Below are 16803 nucleotides of genomic sequence, written 5' to 3' on the forward strand. Positions count from 1 at the left end.
CGGTGGATGTTGTTTATCCATCGAGTAGTGATGGTTTATCCGTCGAGTAGACATTCCTCATCCGTCGAGTAGATATTGCTCATCCGTAGGGTAGATGTTACTCATCCGTCGATACTCTCTGGAGTTTAAATGACTTCTCGATAAGTCATTCGGGAGTTCTCAAATGATTTCTCTATAACACTAATTCTGTGACTTGTAGAGATCTTGACTTAGAATGTTTTACACCAAACAGATTTATTCAACTCCAAGCTTCTTCATAATTCTTCTGAGGCATGATCTTCTTGATCTTCTTCCAGATAGAATTCTTAGGCTTGACACTGTTCAGAGAAAAATGCTCTAGTCTGCTCCATTTATATTTTACAGACATTAAGTGTTACAAGTATGAATTACAGATTAAGGTTACAATACAACTAATCTTAGGGTTGTCAGTATGACTTAGTCTTGTTATGATACAGGCATGTCTTGCACAACAATCTCCCCCAATTTGTGAGAAGATTGCTTATCACAAATTCATACCTGTTAACAAGACTAACCCCAAGTTAAAGAATGAAAATAAAATGATACAAAAGCTGATACAAAACTTGTACATTGGACAATTTACAATAATTAAGTAAAGACTGAGCTGTCTGATTCTTTCTCAATTATGTTCTTAATTTGCACAAGTATTTCCAATTCTTCTTGGATGGGGGTGTCAGCTAGAGCCTCTATTAGTTTCAGCAAATCTGGCTTAGGATATCTAGCTAACATCCTTATCCTGTAACTGGACAAAGAGCCAGCTTTTATATTCAGAAATCTTCCATCCTTTGATATTCTGCTCTTGCCTGCTGCCTTCAACTCTTCTGATCTTCTGAGGCATAATTCTTTGACATCATGTATTATATATTACAATCTCCCCCAACTTGTTCATTATGAAATTATGCACAAGTTCTGATTGATAATGTCAAAAACTTTAACTAAATGCAGAAACGAAAACCAGTCTTCCCATCAGGTCTTTTTTGTTGAGTTGCATTCAGATTTATTCAACATCCATTAGCTGTTTTGGCATTTAGATATATTCTCCCCCTTTTTGACATTATCTCCAGGAAGAAAAATCCAGCTAAATGCACATTGTTCAAGCTATTGTCATTGTCCATTTGGAACATTATCTGCAGCTTCAAGCTTCATTGGGATTCATGGTGATAAGTTTTAAACAATAGCAGTTTCACTTAGAACTGCAGAAAAATCTGTTAGTGATAAAAATCCTAAGCTCTCTGTTCTTTTGAATAAGTGGTCTCACCAATTCTCACTGCATTAGTCTCATGACTTTTGAGAGTCAGAGTTTCCTCACAAGGATTACTAAATCCATATATTCATCTACCTCTCCTTTTGTCAGGAAGGATCCTGCCTCTCTTATTCTTTGTTTTTCACTCAATCTTTTCTCTTATTCTCACATGAAAGGCTCAAATGTTGTTTGACCTACAGAAATAAGAAGTGGTTGAGAGGAGGTAATCTGTGATCATATGATTAGAGGAAAACCATATAGGGCTAATCATACTCATTTCATCAGAAAAAAAATGCATAAGCATCTATGACCGGGGTCACAGTTTGACTTACAGATTGCTCTGTGGTTGTGACAGTGTGTTGTCCTCCAATTGTAGTGGGAACCTTCATTGGAATTGGAGAGGATTTGACTGGGTTACTGTCATGTACACCAGCCTCAAACCTTTGTGCACCTTGCAGAGCACTGTCACAAAAATGTGATGAACTTGCCTCTCCCATAACAGAGTCATTGGCAATTGTACTCCTAGCTGCAACTGTGAAGGCAATTTCAGCTAGGGTTGTGAGGGGAGTCGTTCCTTCTAGAAGAACCTCCAATTGAATTGGAGAGGATTTAGATAGCCCCCCCTCAGGAGTACTACCCTCAAACCTATTCATCTGTAAAGATGATTGTGCACATGAAGGTGCAAAAGTGACCATGCGGTCTTCAGTAAAAACTGATGAAACTCCCATGTTTGTGATGGTGTCATCAAGATCTACCCCAGCCAATAGTCTCTCACCATCTAGATGTTGATTCTGGGTGGTGAGCACAGTGTCATGAACCGTGTCACTTGAGTGTTGGTGCACTTGGAAATCAGATTCAAGTGCTCTATATGATGAAGAAATTTGGGAGATTAGAGAAGTTTGCTCAGTTGTGAGTGTTGGCAGCTCCCCCAGAATGGATGAGGGAGCTTCAAGTGATGTGCCCTCACTGTGTGTGCCATCCTTATATCTTCTACCATACACTTTAGGTGCAGGTTGTGCTGACTCAGTACATGATGCATTGGGGTGAATGCTCTTTTCAATTGATACACCCTGTTGAGAGGATGCATCTAGTAACTGTTTACTCCCCATTTGTTCAACTGTGTCCTGTTGGGAGGACATAGAGGTGTTTTGAGTGGTCAGCTCAGGTAATTTACTCTTCTTTGGTCTCTTGACCAAGGGTGACTCTAGTTCAGTAAGTATTGTTTCACGCTCATTTACAACAGCGAGGGTAGGTTCCTTTCTCTTCTTTTTACTCACTTCAGTCTTTTGAGAGACTAAAGTGGTTGGTTTGCTAACATCTAGTGGTTTAGAAGAAGGGGCCGCAGCCTTGGAAGGTCCTTGTTGGTGTGCCTGTGTTTGTGCTTCCACAGGCTCAGGAACCATAGCTGAACTAGCAAATTTAGGAGCCCTCATGTCTGACATAGGGTAAGGACAAGTCCTGAACCTCTCCAACATAAATGGAGTGATTCTGAGACTTACACTCACCTTATTCTTTGAAGTAAGTGAGCCAAATATAATTTTGGACACTTGCTTGTAATTGCCAATTCTACTACTATCAATACCAGCTAACAAATGTATGTCATTGACTTTATGAGCTAAAGTAGACATAATAAACCTTGGCAAAAAGATTTCTTTACCTCTATTCTTCAAAGGCATAGTAAGCCTGGTAGCCAGCTCCTCCAGAATTAGACCTCCAACATTCAGATGACTGTTGTGAGCTATTGAGAACACCAGCTTCTGCACCACACTTGAGATATTGTCAAAGCCAGTTTTTTTGCAAGTGAAAGCCCTCACTACAGAGTCAAACACAAAGGACCATTCCTTCCTATGGTTTGTTCTGTCCAGGCTTGCCAAGTTGATTGAGCCACTGTAGTTGATGAAGTCCATGAATTCACTCAACTCATCTGCAGTTGGCATCTCTCCATAATTCGCAGTTGGCAATCCCAGGGCTGTATTCACATCAGCAACTGAAAACTCAATTTCATGGCCTCCAATTGTGCATGTGACCACCATAGAAGTGACATTCTCTAGAACAATTGTCCTAGTTATAGCTGATGTCCAAAATTCATGAAGAACGTCCAAATACTGCACATGACTTGCAGTTAAAACACCTGCAATGTAGGATTCAGAAAGAAACTTCACAAACCTTTTGAAACTATCAAGGGCTTGGTTAGCATCAAGAAAAGCAATAAAGTTAGTTCCCTTCTCTGGAATGATAGCTCTAACAATGTTTTGTGCCATTGTAGTGTTTAGAAGTAGTGGGTAAGACAAAGTTTTGAGAAAGGAGCAAAAATGAGAGAGAAATCGCCTTTTGTCTGAAAGCTAGGTCACTTGAGATCTCGAGAAGGTGTAAGTGTAGTGTGTGTATCGAGAAGTCTGGGTATTAATAGAAAAAGTAACTTATCGAGAAGTCAAAGATGACTTATCGAGAACTCTGATAAATACCCAGTTTGTCCGAAAATGGACTAAAATAATTCTAATTTATTTGAGTTGAATCAAATTGAAATCAGAATAATTTTTCCAAAAGTATTTGTCTAAAATAATTCATTGAATTAAATTATTTTAGTTCTGAGTTATTGATAAATCTCAAAATATCCTTGTCGAGAACTCTATGAATTAACATTATTAGAGAACTCTACGTGGTCTTATCAATAAGTCATAATAGAGCTTATCGAGAAGTCATTCGAGAAGTCTGTAAATAGACTTATCGAGGACTCACTCTAGAACTCTAAAATGACTTGTCGATAAGTCATTTTGACTTATCGAGAACTCAGTTCTCTATACTTTTGAGTGTTGTTTTTCTGCCTCGTGTTAATTTTACACATTAAATATGTAAATTAACAACTAAGCAGTTTACTTAGAATTTGAAATATTCTAAGTTAAATTTTATTTTTTTTGAGTTTTTAAAGAAAAATAAATATACAGAGATTCTGAAATATTTATAATTCATATTTCAGTTAATTTCCAATTAAATCAAACTAGGTTGAATTATTAGAAATTAATCTGCTGTAAAATATTAGCTGAGTACTTGCCTTAGGATGAAGAATTGAGCATTCCAATTTTACTCACAAGTCTAGTGAAGGTTGCTTCATCCAAAGGTTTAGTAAAAATGTCAGCTAATTGTTTTTCTGTTGGAACAAAAATGAGCTCAATGGTACCATTTGCAGCATGTTCCCTGATAAAATGGTACCTAACATCAATGTGCTTTGTTCTAGAATGATTAACTGGATTAGCCACTATAGATATGGCACTAGTAATGTCACACATAATAGGAATTTTGTGTAACACTAGACCATAGTCCATTAGCTGATTTCTAATCTAAAGCACTTGAGCATAATAACTTCCAGCAACTATATATTCAGCCTCAGCTGTGGAAGTTGACACATATTGCTGTTTCTTACTATACCAGGATACAAGTCTTTGACCAAGAAATTGACAGCTTCCACTAGTACTTTTCCTATCAACCCTGCATCCAGCAAAATCTGCATCTGTGTATCCAACAGCTTCAAAACCAGTTCCCTTAGGATACAATAATCCCAAGTTTGGAGTTCCCTTTAAGTATCTGGAAATCCTTTTTACAGCCATCAAATGTGATTCCTTTGGATTGGCCTGAAATCTGGCACATAGACAAGTAGCAAACATGATGTCTGGTCTACTAGCAGTCAAATAGAGCAATGAACCGATCATTCCTCTGTAGCTTGTAATATCCACACTTTTGCCTTTCTTGTCTTCATCCAACTTGGTTGCAGTAGACATTGGTGTAGATGCAGGTGAGCTATCCACCATACCAAATTTCTTCAATAAGTCATTCACATATTTGGTTTGGCTAATGAAAATACCATCACTTCTTTGACTAACTTGAAAGCCAAGGAAGTAACTCAATTCTCACATCATGCCCATTTCATACTCACTCTGCATTAGCCTAGAGAATCTTTGACAAAGCTTTTCATTTGTAGATCCAAAAATGATATCATCCACATAGATTTGAACTAGGATCATATCTTCATCATGCTTCTTGTAGAAGAGAGTCTTATCAATAGTACCTCTGGTAAAACCATGTTTGAGTAGAAATTCTGACAGTGTGTCATACCAGGCTCTAGGTGCCTGTTTCATTCCATATAGAGCCTTGAGTAATTTGTAAACAAAGTTAGGGAATTCTGGATCTTCAAAGCCAGGTGGCTGTTGCACATAAACTTCTTCTTCTAGTTCACCATTAAGAAAGGCACTCTTAACATCCATTTGATACACCTTAAAATTTGAGTGTGCAGCAAATGCCAGAAAGATTCTTATTGCTTCTAGTCTTGCAACAGGAGCAAAAGTCTCATCATAGTCAATTCCCTCTTCTTGTGAATAGCCTTTAGCAACCAGCCTTGCTTTGTTTCTAGTAACAACTCCATTTTCATCCATTTTGTTCCTGTACACCCACTTAGTTCCAATTATGCTTCTATTCTTTGGTACAGGGACTAATTTCCAAACTTTGTTTCTCTCAAACTGATCCAGCTCCTCCTGCATGGCACATATCCAGTCAGGATCCAATAGGGCTTCTTCAATTTTCTTGGGCTCTACTTGAGACAGAAAACATGCATGTAGGCATTCAGTAGCAGTTGCACTTCTAGTTCTCACACCAGCTGAGGGATCACCAATAATAGCTTCTACTGTATGACTCCTATCCCACTTTCTGGTGTGTGTCTGTTGACTAGTGCCTTCATCATTTTCTTCAGTATTACCATGACTGTCATTTCCATTCTCTCATTTTCCCCCTGAGTTTGTGCCATCAAATTCAGGTGTCTGAAGAGAGCTTTCATTTTCATGATTTTGTTCACAGATCTCTTCATTTGTTACTTGTTGTGTCACAACTTCATTTTCCTCATCAGAATCACTGTCAATGGTTAGATTTCCAAATGCAAGGGCTTCAGCATCATTTACATCAAGGCATTCCAAGCCTGGACACTTGTCATCATCAAAAGTCACATATGTGCTTTCCATAATTTTCTTTTGATCAATCACATAAACTTTATAGGTTGTTCTTTCCAATGAATATCCCAGAAAAATTGCTTCAAAAACTTTAGAGTCAAATTTTCTCACATATTCAGAGTTGTCTTTTAGAATATAACACTTGCTTCCAAACACATGTAGATGCTTCACTGTAGGCTTCCTGTTAGACATGATTGAATAGGGTGATTTGCCATGAGCTTTGTTGATGAGATATCTGTTTTGAGTGTAGCATGCAGTATTAACAGCCTCTTCCCAAAAACTAGTTGGCAACTGAGCATCTTGTAGCAAAGTTCTAGCAGATTCAACCAATGTTCTATTTTTCCTCTCAACTACTCCATTCTGTTGAGGTGTTCTAGCTGTTGAAAATTCTTGAACAATGTCTTTGCTTTTGCAGAATTCACTTAATGTTGAGTTTCTGAATTCTGTTCCATTATCACTTCTCAATCTTTTCACACTTACCTTTCCTTCAGCTTGCTTCTCAATTTTCTTGATGTGCTCAATTATAATGTTTGGAGTTTCATCTTTAGAGTACATGAACTCATCCCAAGTGTATCTTAAAAAATCATCAACCATGATAAGGGCATATTTGTTCCTTAAAATGGACAAGACATTTACTGGCCCAAACAAGTCCATGTGAATAAGTTGCAGATGTGCACTTATAGAATTCACATATTTTGACTTGTGACTTGATCTTTTCATTTTTCCTTTCTGACAAGCTTCACAAACTTCCAGTTGAGCAAATTCCAGATTGGGCATGTCTCTCACAAGTTCCTTCTTGACTAGGTTGTTGATTGCTTTGAAATTCAAGTGAGATAGTTTTTTATGCCACAATTTGCTTTGCTCTTCTGATGCCTTGGTGTAGAAACAACACATTTCATCCTTATTTGTTGAGTCTAAGTCTGCAACAAACAAGCTTCCCTTTCTTACTCCTTTAAGAGCAATTTCACCAGTCTTTTTGCTAATAAAAGCACAATCTTCTTTGTTGAAAACAACTTGAAAACCTCTGTCTGCAAATTGACTAACACTTAGGAGATTTACTTCTAATCCAGCAACTAGTGCTACATCTTCAATGACAACATTTCCAGAAACAATCTTGCCATATCCCATTGTGAATCCTTTGCTGTTGTCTCCAAAGGTTACCAAAGGGTCAGCCATCTCCCCAAATTGTGATAGCAGGGCCTTATCACCTATCATATGCCTGGAGCATCCACTATCAATGATCCATATGACCTTCTTTCCTTTGCCCTGCACATAATGAGGATTAAGTGTGTTTAGCTACCCAAACTGTGTTGGGTACTTTCTTCATGTTAACTGATTTTGCAGAAGTATAATGAGAATTTTGAGATAAAATGGAATTCATAGACTGTTGAGCATTTTCCCTTTCAGATATAGAACCAACTTTTGATTCTATGAGATCAATTCTCAATTTATGGTAACTCTTCATCACTTTCATGTTGCAGGGAATGCAATCAAACTTGTCACAGAATGAATAGGGATCATTTGCCTTAGCTTCATTGTATTTGCAGACTCCTTCAGGTGGATTGCTAACAATATTTTTACAAAGATTAGTTAGGTGATTCATTGATCCACAATTCTCACACTTCTTTCTAGGTGCATCTGCTACATAAGCAAAATTATTGCTTTTGTTTATCCCAATCTTTCCATTTCTATTTTTCTTTTTCTTTTTGACCTGTTTAGCTTTAATCTCCTTCACAGGCTCCTTAGTTTCTTGATTGGCTTTTGGTGTTTCAACAGAGATGGAAGACTGAGTTGTCTCATCATTTTCTTTTGCTTGTCCTCATCAGCTATCTCTTGTTTGATGATCAACTCTTCTTCACTGAAGTTCACCTCACATGCCTTGAACAAAGGTGATTCAACTTTCTTCAAAATAATTGGAACATCTTCAGTTTGAGTTGATTTCCCTTTGTCACTGACAGACTTTCTCTTGTTGTTCAAATCCTTATAATCAAGACCAATGGCAATGTTTGCACATGGCTTGTTCTTTTCATGATATTGTCCAATCAACTCAGAAGCATTTTGGAAGGATTTCAGCTTCACTTCATTCTTCTCCAGCCTTTCTCTCAACACTGCTTCAATTTCAATTGCATACTTTAATTTATTCTTTAAGTATGCAATTTTTTGTTTAGCAGCATCAAGCTCAACCAGCAACAATTCAGTCTCTTGTTTTTCACTCTCAATTTTTTCATTGATCTTTTTTAATCTTCTAACTTCCTCATTTGCAGCAACCATGCTTGTATGAATGTGGAACATTTTTGTGCTCATCTTTTCAACAGTTTCCTTATATTGACTCATATTTAAATCAATTGTGGTGAGAGTTGGTACCTGTGATTTAGATGATGAAGAGTCTCCTTGCTCCAAGGCCATGAGTGCATAGTTTCCAACTTCTTCATCTTCATCATTATCTGAATCATCCCAGCACTTGCCCTCAACAATATAAGCTTTCCCTTGTTGCTTCTTTAGAAGAGCATCATACTTTGCTTCCAATTCAAGATAGGCCTTGTCTTTCTTTGCTTTCTTAAGTTTCCTACATTCTGTAGAAAAATGGCCCAACTCATCACAGTTAAAGCATCTTATTTTTTATCTATTAACAGATCCAGTTTTATAGCCAGTTTTGCTATCAGGAGCGTACTTCCCTTTTCCTTTCCAGCTGCTGTCTTTGTTGAAGAACTGTCCTTTGCTTTTAAAAAATCTTGGTTTCTTTACTCTAATATTAGAGAATTTTCTAGCCAAGTAAGCCATTGATTTGTCTAGCTCATCAAGCTCATCAAGAGTATAGAACTCATCTTCCTCATCCAATTCCAGTATGACTTGCTCTTCAGTGTCATTGGCTCTTTTTGCACTTGTAGGAATGACTGGAGTTGGGGATCTTTGCTCATCATTAAAAGTCTGGCCTTCATTCACAATCAGTGCACTTGAGCCATCCATTACATATCTTTGACCAGCCCTTAATGACCTCTTTTGAATCATTTCAAGTTCATAAGTTTTCAGAACCCCATAGAGCACTTCCAGTGTGATTCTACTCAAATCCCTTCCTTCTCTGATTGCAGAGATCTTTTGTTCCAAATGGTTAGGGAGAGTGAGCAAGAACTTCAAATTCACTTCTTCAACATCATAAAATTTATCATGAAGCTGCAAGTCATTTATCAGCTTATTAAACCTTTCAAACACATCAGTAATACCCTCCTTTGGTTTAGCCATAAAACCCTCATACTGAGAAATCAATATCCTTCTTTGATTTGACCTAACCTCCTCAGTTCCTTCACAAAGTATTTCAATCTTTTCCCAGATCTGTTTAGCAGTGTCACAGTTGACAATGTTATTATACATTATATTATCAAGTGACTCAATTAGTATCAGTTCCAAAGCACTGTCTAGGGAAACTTTCTCTCTTTCAGGTTCAGTATACTCAGAAGGATCCTTGGGAGCATAATGAGCTGGAATAACCATATCTCCATCTGTGGTTTCCTCAACTCTAACTACAGGAGTGAAGGGCCCATTCTTGAGGATACCAATGTAAAGGTGATTGGCCATTCTTATAAACAACAACATTTTCTTTTTCCATATAGTGTAATTGGCCTTATCAAAGGGAGGAATCTTGATACTACTGATATTTTGTGTATTCATTTTTCCAAGATCTAATCTGTTTACTTTCAAATTTTGCTCTGATACCACTTGTTAGGTATGAATACAACACATAGGGGGGGTGAATGTGTTTTGGCTTAAATGTATGATTTTCGATCGACTTAGGCTTTAGCAGTTGGTTGTTGTAAATGATTTAGTAGAATGGATGTTAAACATAAATAGCTGAGCAAATATGTAAAACAAAGATCTTCAAAACTCACTTAATTTTATATTAAAAATCAAGCAGTGTTTTGCTACAAAATCTCTAAGTTCTTGTTTTAGAACTTAGCTTCTTTCTTGAAAGAGAACACACAAAATTTTCTAATCTGATTGTTCTTCTTAACTTAACTAGAGGACCAATGTTAACTTTATAACTCAGTTAACTGCTGGTTTACACGGTGGATAATAAACATGCTATTATCTTTTCTAAACTGTCATTTGTCATTTCTATTTATAGAAAAGTAAATCTTCCATTTCTGGCTTAGCATATCTTTTGCTTCCCGTGATTACTTTAATCTCCTCTGTCAGTTAATCTTTGTCGTTGATCTTGCACATCTCTCAAGCTGCTTTTTGTAGACTTGTCAATCCAGCTGTGTGAATTGTTTGTTGATTTGCAACCTTGGATATTGAACTGTTCTGTAATTATCTACTTAGAGAAATTTCTTCACTTCGAGATCTTCAATTAAGCCATAGAGAACTCGACATCTCGATAGGCATGATGGCTTGTCGATATCTCTGAAACTTCGTTGTTGCCTAGACTTATCGACAACTCTGAGTTCTCTAGTGAATTTTGCTTTATCGATAACTCAGAGTTCTCTAATGGACTTTGGATTATCGATAACTCAGAGTTCTCTAATGAATGTATACTTGTCGATATCTCTAAGTTCTCGACAGACAATTCCTGAGTTCTCTATACCCGGTGGATGTTGTTTATTTGTTGAGTAGTGATGGTTTATCCGTCGAGTAGACATTCCTCATCCGTCGAGTAGATATTGCTCATCCGTCGGGTAGATGTTACTCATCCGTCGGTACTCTCTGGAGTTTAAATGACTTCTCGATAAGTCATTCGGGATTTCTCGAATGATTTCTCTATAACACTAATTCTGTGACTTGTAGAGATCTTGACTTAGAATGTTTTACACCAAACAGATTTATTCAACTCAAAGCTTATTCATAATTCTTCTGAGGCATGATCTTCTTGATCTTCTTCCAGATAGAATTCTTAGGCTTGACACTATTCAGAGAAAAATGCTCCAGTCTGCTCCATTTATATTTTACAGACATTAAGTGTTACAAGTATGAATTACAGATTAAGGTTACAATACAACTAATCTTAGGGTTATCCGTATGACTTAGTCTTGTTATGATACAGGCATGTCTTGCACAACAAAGAACCAACATTGTTATGGAATCAGTACATGTTATATTTGATGATAAAAAGATTGAAGGACTGCAAGATGGAGATTTCCATGAAAGTCTCAAGTTTAATAATGTTGAGATAGTTAATGATGACAGTGATGATGATAGTGATCAAGAAACAGTGGCTAAGGATAATGCAGAAAAATCTACAACTAATGAAGCACATAATTCAACATCTGTCGAGTTACAAAATGCTTCATCCGTCGGTAGACAATCTGCCTCATCGGTCAGGAGACAATCAGCTTCATCCATCGAGATACAAAGTGCATCATCCGTAGGAATAATAAGAGAAGCTGAGAGTCAAAACAAATCACTTATAGATAATATCCCTTCCTCAAATCAAAGATTCACAAACTCAGGGGGGCTTCTCATAATCAAAACTCAGTCACACATCAAGACAACAATGAGGCCTCTTCATCTAGAGCTAATCTACCACAACAGAGAAAATAGACTAAAGATCACCCTTTTGAGCTCATTATTGGTGATGCATCTTCTAGAGTTCAAACAAGGAAAGCAACTCAAGAAGAATGTCTATATAATAGCTTTCTTTCTAAGGAAGAACCAAAGAAGGTAGAAGAAGCTTTGTTGGATCCTGATTGTTTTTTAGCTATGCAGGAGGAGCTAAACCAATTTGAAAGGAACAAGGTATGGAAGAAGGTACCCAAACCTAAAGGAAAGAATCCAATTGACACCAAGTGGGTATTCAGAAATAAGATGGATAAAAATGGCATAGTAATCAGGAACAAAGCTAGACTGGTTGCTAAGGACTACTGTCAACAAGAAAGAATAGATTTTGATGAAACTTTCTCTCCTGTTGCAAGACTTGAAGCCATCAGAATTTTCTTAACCTATGCAGCTCATGCCAATTTCAAAGTCTATCAAATGGATGTCAAAAGTGCCTTTCTGAATGGAGATTTGGAGGAGGAAGTCTATGTTATTCAGCCTCCTGGTTTTGAAGATCCAAATTTTCCAAAATATGTCTACTATCTTCTGAAAGCACTTTATGGATTGAAACAAGCACCTAAAGCCTGGTATGACACTTTTTCAAAGTTTCTTTTGGAAAACCACTTCACAAGAGGTATTGTTGATATAACTTTATTCTTTAGAAATGTTAATGGCTCTAGTATACTTGTTCAAATTTATGTAGATGATATTATATTTGGCTCTACAGATGAAAAACTTTGCAAAAAGTTTGCCAAATTGATGCAAAGTAAGTATGAAATGAGCATGATGGGAGAACTAACTTACTTTCTTGGACTACAAGTTAAGCAAGTTAGTGATGGAATATTCATGAATCAAACTAAATATATTCATGATCTTTTAAAGAAGTTTGATCTAATGGATTACACACTTGCAAAAACTCTGATGGCCACTGCAACTAAACTTGAATTAAACACTACTGAAAAGTCTGTGGATATTTCAAGCTATAGAGGCATGGTTGGCTCACTTCTGTACTTAACAGCTAGCAGGCCAGATATAATGTTTGCTACCTGTCTTTGTGCTAGATTTTAGGCTGATCCTAGAGAATCTCATTTAGTAGCTATTAAGAGAATTTTCAGATATCTCAAGGGAACACCAAAACTTGGCATTTGGTACCCTAGAGATTTTGGTTTTGATCTAACTGGTTATTCAGATGCAGATTATGCAGGTTGTAAAATTGATTGAAAAAGTACAACATGAACCTATCAATTTTTAGGAAACAGGCTTGTGTCCTGGTTCAGTAAAAAGCAAAATTCAGTTTCTATTTCTTCAGCTAAAGCTGAATATATTGTTGCTGGTAGTTGCTGTGCACAGATTTTATGGATGAAAAACCAATTGTTGGACTATGGTCTATAAGTGGACAAAATTCCTATATTCTGTGATAACACAAGTGCAATTGCCATCACCGAAAATCCAGTACAACATTCAAGAACAAAGCACGTAGACATCAAGTACCACTTCAGTAGGGAACATGTGATGAATGGTACTGTGGAACTTCATTTTGTTCCGAGTGAAAAGCAGCTTGCAGATATCTTTACCAAGCCACTTGATGAATCCACATTTTCCAGGTTGGTAGGTGAGTTAGGTATGCTTAATTATTCTTAAATCATTTCAGATATTTTTGCAAGTTGTAATGCAGCCAGAAAATTAATTGATTTTTCTGTCTTAGATGAAATTTTGACATAAGTCAAAATTTACATCCCGACGGATGATCATTATCCATCGAGTTTGATCATCCGTCGAAGTTAAAAAGCTTAATAAAAATCAATTACTTTTCTGGATTATTTTATACCCGACGGATAATTATTTTTATTCTCATCCGTCGAATTGCTTTCATCATAGCCGTTGGAATTCTGAACATTATCTGTAACGCCCTCCAGACCCGGGGTATAAGTCTGGGGGTTACGAGCTAATCACCAAACCTGTACAAGCTTATTAATAAATAATAAAGAAATGAAACTAAACCCCTTAACAACTACCAGGACCTTTTTAGGTTGAAGTATGAAAACAAGAACCACTAACTACTTTTATTACAATCCAACATTCAAAATCTCACAACTTTATTTATTACAAACCATTGTCTAATTCATTTTAAACTAAGTTCAGCTTTTATTCAAACACACATACTATCTATCAACACTCCACCTGCTCGGGCAACTCAAAGCTTTCTTCCTGGATTGGGATCAACACCTTGGGTATAAGAGGATCCCGAGGCTTGACCCGCTTCTTTACCACTCGTGTCCTGACGGGTTTCATATTCCTTTTTAACTGAAACAATAAGGTGAATAACAACAAAAAGGGGTGAGCCAAAATTGCTCAACAAGTCTACAAAATATACACAATGTTAAAGTAATATAACTGAATCTGTATCCCAGGTATATCTGTAAAGATATAACCTCATAAGAATCAAAAGAAGGTCATTGCTGGCGAATACAAATGAACTACACTGGACTCAAGTTCGCAGCTATACCCTGCTGATCAGCCGGGATACAGTGCAGATCTATATCTCACTATATAGATCCTGTCGGGCACCCAGGCACTACGGCCCATCTCACTATAAAAATAATTTTTTTATAATTTTTGGAGTTAAAATGAAGAAGTTATGATTTATCGAAAATTATGTGATTAATTATCGAAATAATTAATCACCTTTTTAAATATTTAATAAATAAATAACTAATAAATAATTAATAGATAATTATTTACTAATTTAAAATAATTAATCCCTAATTATTAGGATTAATCACAATTTATTACAAATATTTACAACTCATCATTATTTATTCGATTAGATCGATTATTTATAAGTAAATAATCGATATCATTAACTGATACGATAACTGTCGAATAAATAGACTATTATCCGAATCAGAATTCAATTCAACAATCCACTACTCGTATTTCTACGAGTTATTCTCATATTTGTGTCGAAACATTACTGTTGTGATTGCACGTTACAATTTAAATCAATTATCTGTATTTAATTATTCATTATGAATAATTATTACGATATTATACGAATAATTAACTATCGTCTGAATAATAATAATAATAATAATAATAATAATAATCGAACTTATCGTTCAATTACTCGTATAATTACGAGTTATTCGTTTTATTCCCTTATTTATCGAATCATTTCTCGTAATATTCGATTAATATAACCCTTAATTATTAATTATTAACTATTAAATAATAAATAAATAAATAGATAAATGATTAAATAAATAATTAAATACTTAATTAAATCACTAAATTCGAATTTATAATTTAAGAAAATAATTTAGGAATTATTTACAAAATATTTCAGATTTTTAATCTGATTTTTATTTGATTTTTATAATTTACAAAATTAAATTATGTATTATTAAAATAAAAGTAAATAAATTTTAATTCCAGAAACAGAAATCAGATAAACGAATTGGGGGATTTTGGATCGAAACCGGGTCAGGCGGGTTATAATTTCGGGTCTTCAAGAAACTTAAACGGGTCGTGAAGAAACCAACGCCGGTCAGCCCAGAATCCGGCGCCGGCGGAGATTTCCGGTGAACCCTTTCTATGCTTCTAGGATGCCATTACTTCGGGTTTTCGGTACCAACAGATTCCCCATGACTGCAGCAATCCTTCCGCCTCAACTCCGCCGTCCAAACGCCTTTTCCCCTCCATCTCCGGCGAAGATCGAAGCCACTCCGACGAGCCTCGTCGGAAAAATGCCCCTCACCGAAATCGAATCCATCCTTCACAAAACCTATTTCAAATCAAAGCTACAACCTTCTATATTCATTCCCAAAAGTCCACACCAATCCAAACATCCATAAATTTACCAAAATCGAAGCTAAAATATTCAAAAAAAACCAAGACTCGGGCAACTACTTCCAGGGGTTATACGGACCAAATAAATATAGAAAATCATTCCTCAACTCAAGACAAAGCTATAAAAATCATCAAAACAATCAAACGATTCCTGAATCAAAAACGCCTAAATCAAACATAAACCCTAAAAGTACGAATTGAAAATCGAAGCAATAAAACTCAAAATTGATAACAGAATTAGAAAGTAGAGATCAAGAGCTTTGCAACGACTACTTACATGCTTGATTTGGACACCGGAATCACCTTGAAATCTTGGATTGAAATCAAGAACACAAGAACCCTAATTCTGGAATTTGGGAATTTTGCTGAATTTTTCTAATTTTAATTAATTAAATTAATATTAATTAGGGTATTTATAGCTGAAAAATTAATACTCCTAAATAAAATTAAGGGGTTATACATTTAATAAAAATATTTGGTCCTAATTTTCATAATTTTTGGGTATTAAAATTTAATTTATAAATATTTTTACATACAATATATATGCCAAAAATTCCCAAAAATTGTGAATAATTCAAAAATACGAAGAAATGGTATAAATAAAAGTCCTATAATTTTATAAAAATAAAAATGTGATTTTTGTGGGGTTTTTAACACCCAATGGGGCCCGAAAAAGTCATTTCTCATAAAACGAGAAAATTTATAAAATATCTAGATGTTCAGAATATTGTGATTGTAAAAGCCGTTTGATGAAAAATAAGGCCCATTATTTTATTTGAAATACTGGCTTTAAAATCATTGTTTGGGTCGTAAAACGTTTGAAATGAAACCTATGAATACGATATAAAACATCTGAAAAATACCTTAAAAATACAGAAATGATACGGAATTCACGTAACACATAACAATTAGGGTTTAACAGATAATCACACATAAATGACATATTAATACACATTTTTTATTATAAATATGATATAATACAACGTAAATTTCCCGGTCGTTACATTCTCCCCCCCTTAATAGTATTCAATCCTCAGAATCTTCTATGAAAACAAATGAGGGTATTTCTCTAACATTTCACTTTCAAGCTCCCAGGTTGATTCTTCAACCACTGGGTTTCTCCACAATACTCGCACTAAATATACAGACTTATTTCTCAACACTTTCTCTCGC

Source organism: Apium graveolens, chromosome 10, assembly GCF_009905375.1.
Source record: "Apium graveolens cultivar Ventura chromosome 10, ASM990537v1, whole genome shotgun sequence".
NCBI lineage: Eukaryota > Viridiplantae > Streptophyta > Magnoliopsida > Apiales > Apiaceae > Apium > Apium graveolens.